Source organism: Herpailurus yagouaroundi, unplaced genomic scaffold, assembly GCF_014898765.1.
Source record: "Herpailurus yagouaroundi ecotype Mexico unplaced genomic scaffold, PumYag 28, whole genome shotgun sequence".
Classification (NCBI taxonomy): Eukaryota; Metazoa; Chordata; class Mammalia; order Carnivora; family Felidae; genus Herpailurus; species Herpailurus yagouaroundi.
The window spans coordinates 94,078,975-94,084,336 of record NW_024412376.1 but is presented as its reverse complement, the minus strand read 5'-3'; the positions used below and the strand labels follow the sequence as shown (position 1 = coordinate 94,084,336).

The window sequence follows — 5,362 nt, the reverse complement described above, 5'->3', positions numbered from 1 at the left end:
CAATATCATGAATGCTTTTGGTGATACTGATGCTACAGGCCAACAACAAAACAGCATTTTACCAGATGCATTACACTGGACAAAATGTATTGAATGCTCGTATCTGTCCTGAAGACATTGTTAGGAAAGTGATAAAAGAGACACTTTAGGTTGGATTGCACACTTTCCTTTTCACTTCCTTCCATTATGTAGAAATAGTTTGGAGAGAACACTGTGGGGAAGGGCGGTGGTTTCACTACTTACCACACACAAAATCAAGCATGACCTTAGTGTTTGTTTTATTCAGCAAACTAAGTTTCCATGGTAAACAACACTGGCCCCAGACTCCAAACAGCTGGGAACTATCTTCAGCAAAAAAAAAAAAAAAAAAAAAAAAAAAAAAAGTGTAATTTATTGCTTTTTTCTTTCTCTTCCCCTCATCTCCCATTAGTATTAAAAGCTCTGGTACTTCCATTATTTCAGCCAACAAATAAGTGGAATCATCCTCTTACACCCATCTTCTCGATGTCCTTATCTTTCTCACCATTGTCTATCCAAAACAAGTAGAGACTAGTTTTAGCTTCTTTCTACCTTCTGGTACAGCTGGAAATTAAGTCAGTAACTGACTGCCTCCTTTGTCCTTTAACACTGGGAAGATGTACTGCCAAACAGGTAGTGACTGTGCAGTACAGGTTTGAGGGGTCAGCATCTATTTAAAAAGTACCTTCCTGGCCCCAGTCACGGAGCCACTGCTGAGAACTCAGCACCCCCTTTACCTACCCCCCCCCCCCCAGTTCCCTAGCTTCCTGAATCACCATGCCCCCACCAGCCTTCTCTAGCTGCTGCCTTCCACAGGCCCTTTCCACCAAGGAAAAGGAATCATATCATATGTCTGCCATCCAGAACCTCCACTCTTTGGACTCTTTTGCTTATGCAAATAAGGGTGATGATCTGCTTCTGTTGGCACTGAGGATAATATCCATGTAAGAATTCAACAGAGAAATGGCAGGAAGATCCTTATTACTCTCCAAGGAATCGCTGATGATTATGATAAAAAGAAACTGGTGAAGGCGTTTAAGAAATTTGTCTGCAATGGTACTGTAATTGAACATTCAGAATATGGAGAAGTAATTCCCTTACAGGGTGACCAGTGCAAGAGCATATATCAGTTCCTCGTAGAGATTGGACTGGCTAAGGACGATCAGCTGAAGGTTCATAGGTTTTGGGTGCTTTTGGCTCAATGAAGCTTAAAGGAGATTTCCTTGCAATGAATAGAATTTCCCTTCTGTTCCTTGTCACAAGTTTTTTTTGGTTTTGTTTTTGTTTTTTCTCCCACAAGTTTAAAAACCTCACAGCTTGTATAATGTAAGTATAATGTAACCATTATATTATATAACCATTATATAACCATTAACATATATAACCCAATATAACCATTTGGGGTCTGCTTTTAACTTGGACTAGTGTAACTCCTTTGAGCAATAAACTGAAAAGAGCCATGCAAAATAACAAACAAACAAACAAACAAATAAATAGTACCTTCTTATAATGGTTTTTTCTGAGGAAAATAAGGAGTTATTGCCTCCAACAGGTATTAGGAAAAACAAGCAAATGAACAAGTGAGATAAAAATACCTCTGCACAACAAAGGAAACCATCAACAGAATGAAAGGCAAGAATGGTAGAATATATTGCAAGTCATATACCTAATAAGGGGTCAGTATGCAAAATTTATAAAGCACTTGTACAACTCAATAGCAAAAAACAATCCAATGAAAAATGTTCAGAGGAACTGAATGGACATTTTTCCAAAGAACACATGCAAATGACCAAGAGGTATATGAAAAGGTGCTCAACATCACTAAGCATCAAGGAGACATAAATCAAAACCAAAATGAGATATGACCTCACACCTGTTAGAATGACTATCATCAAAAAAACAAGGGATAACAAATGTTGATGAGAATATGGAGTAAAGGGAACACTTGTATGCTGTTGGTGGGAATGTAAATTGGTGCAGCCACTATGAAAAACAGTATGCAGTTTCCTCAAAAAATTAAAAATAGATATAACATATGATCCAGCAATTCTACTTCTGGATATATATCTGAGGGAAATGAAATTACTACCTTGAAGAGATAGCTACATCCCTGAGATAGCTACATCCCTGTGTTTATTGCAGTGTTATTTACAGTAGCCAAGGCATGGAAACAACTATATATATAGCCATATATATATATATATATATATATATATATGATGTGTGTGGGAAAACACAAAAATATTATTAAATATTATATTTATTTTTATAATATGTATGTTTATAATAAGAAAATATTATTCAGTCATAAAAATGAAGGGAATCCTGCTATTTATGACAACATGGAGTGATCTTGAGAGCATTATGCTAAGTGAAATAAGTCAGAGAGAAAAAGGTGAATACTGTATATGTGGAATCTAAAAATATGAATTCATAGAAAAAGAGAACAGATTGGTGGTTGCCAGGGGTGGAGGTAATCAAAAGTACAAATTCCTACTTATAAAATAAAGAAATCCTGGGGATATAATGTCCAGCATGACAACTACAGTGAACAATACTGTATTGTGTATTTGAAAGTTGCTAAGAGAGTAGACCTTAACATTTCTCGTCACAAGAAAAACAAATTGTAACTATGTGAGGTGATGAATTTTGACTAAACATATTTTGGTAACCATTTCAGAATATATCCGTATGTCCAATCATTATGTTGTACACCTTAAACTCATACAATGTTATTTCAATTATATCTCAATAAAACTGGAAAAAAACACTGTGTTTTTCCTAAATTATAACAAATAAAAAGTGGTCTCAAAGTGGGCTTGAAAATCCACTTGATTTATACTTGAAAACCCACAAATTAGTTGGCGTATTCACATGTATAGAAAGACTGTCAAAATATATTAATGAAACTAACGTTCTGGAGCCGCCTGAAACAGAGCTCTTTGATCATTTCTTCATCTCAATACACAGCACTTGAGATTTCCAGATACTTTCTTCCTAAAGATTTTTTTTTCCCTAAATATTCTTTCAGTTATCCTGATTGTGTTATAGATAAAGACGTAATTAGGTGGTTGTACTAGATTGCAAGGTTGGTTTCAAAGTTTTGGCAAACACAAACACAAAAACCAGATTGTCATTACAATGGCACTAGTAGAAATGGGTTTTAGTACCTACAGAAAGAACTATGACTCTTTGGTCTTAAATGTCATTGCAGAGATGTGTCAACAAAAAGATAAGAAAAACAATGGACTGATCATTCCTTCAGACAAGTGATGTTCACACTTTTTGGTACATTAGAATCACCTGGGAAACCACGAAAAAAATAATGATTACTGAGGTCAATGTCTTGATGGGCCCAGGAATTTGCATCTCTTAAGACTTCCTACGTTATTAAAATGTCATAGAACAAATTGTCAAATTTTAGTGAACACTTGAAATATCTGGTTAATTTGTTAACAGTGCAGATTCTTGGGACCAATGCTAGTATTCCTATTTATCAATCAGGTGTGGCATCCAGTAATCTACACTTTAAAAAGTAAGTCCTCTTGGGGCGCCTGGGTGGCGCAGTCGGTTAAGCGTCCGACTTCAGCCAGGTCACGATCTCACGGTCCGTGAGTTCGAGCCCCGCGTCGGGCTCTGGGCTGATGGCTCAGAGCCTGGAGCCTGTTTCCGATTCTGTGTCTCCCTCTCTCTCTGCCCCTCCCCCGTTCATGCTCTGTCTCTCTCTGTCCCAAAAATAAATAAAAACTTAAAAAAAAAAAAAAAAAAAAAGTAAGTCCTCAGAAGCTTTGGTTCTTTGCATAATACTTTAATCTTAACTGCCATAACTTTTTAAAAATATTTATCTATTTATTTATTTGGTGAGTTGGGGAGGTGCAGAGAGTAATGGAGAGAATCCCAAGCAGCCTCCGCACTGTCAGCACAGAATCCAACATGAACCCTGAGGTCATGACCTGAGCCGAAATCAAGAGTTGGCCACTTAACTGACTGAGACATCCAGGCGTCCTCTAACTGCCATAACTTCTTGTGATACCAGTTAAGGCTGTGGCAACAGCCAAGCCCCTAGACTTCCACGCTACTCAGAGCTGTACAAAACTCAACGGAAATGTTTGTTTTTTTGCGAGCTCTGAGGTTTCCTTATTTCAGTATGCCTTCCTTATCAGCTAGATAACTCATTCTTTAACATTCAACTTATATGTTATCTATTCTTAAATATCTTGGTTCCTGCAAGCTCCTTCTTTCTTGGCCCTTGTGTCCCTATGCAATTGTCTTACTGTTTTGTAAACCTTAATATTCTTATCTGTCTTCCATAAAACACTAAATTCTTTCAGATGACCAACTGTGATTTTTGATTTCTGTGGTTCTAGTGTGTGCTTCCATTGCTAATCACTGGGTGCCCCCCAAATTCCAAGTCTTAATAGACAAAACATTATAAACACAATATACTGTTAAATATCCTATTTCAGTGATAAATGCAATATGCCATGGAAATACAGATATTTTTGTTCATCTGTGGATTTAATTTATTCATGATTTTTTTTTCCTTCTCCATAATTAGCATGAATAATTCAGAGGAGGCTATATTCTGTCTAGCTGTGAATAAGAAGTTCACATGCAGTTGACTCAATTTTCCAAGCTATTGGAGAGGAACAAAAGCAGATAATCCAAAAATCGCTTACATTTGTGTGTGAAATACATTTTGGCATTTCCTTTGGAATAAGTGTGGCCAATGCTCTAGGAATTTCCAATATTTCATACAAAAGACTCAAGCCACATCTGTAAGACCTGACTCTCCAGAAGCCAAAAACATCCCTCCTGTTTAGTTCTTCCACACACCGCCCATATGGTCTACTTTCCTGAGAAGTAAGAGGAAGTTATTTAATGAGATAAAAATAAACCAGAAAGGAATTGGCATTTGTGGTGTGCTGTGTAGTTTTAATCTTGGACTCCTCCTCCTCAAATGTAGTGGTCTCCTATTTACACAAAAACAAGAATCTTCTGTTTATGTCAATAAAAGAGTTAATCTAGCAAAATAGTTTATGATATTGTTAAGATCTTAAATGCAAGCTAAAAGAATAAACAGAAATTTCTGGGGGTAATACAGTGGATTTATATTTTTCCCTCACAAATATTTAATCATTTATACAGAAACTTTTTTTTTTTCCAGAAAGACTTTTAGGTGCTTCTACAAATTAGATAATTTAAATTTACTCAAATAGGTACTTTTAGTAAAAAAAAAAAACCCAAAAAACAAAACAAAAAAAAAAAACACTGGAAGTTTACAAAATCCAGATTAGAATTAGTTATCATATCTCCTATTAGAGCATAAAAATATGTTCATGGA

General features: G+C 36.0%; 1 pseudogene; it reads left to right on the top strand.

Annotated features, from left to right (window-relative positions):
- Positions 1 to 867: 867 nt before the first annotated feature.
- On the top strand, positions 868 to 1,223 carry LOC121038678 (eukaryotic translation initiation factor 1-like; annotated as a pseudogene).
- The last annotated feature ends 4,139 nt before the right edge of the window (positions 1,224 to 5,362 follow it).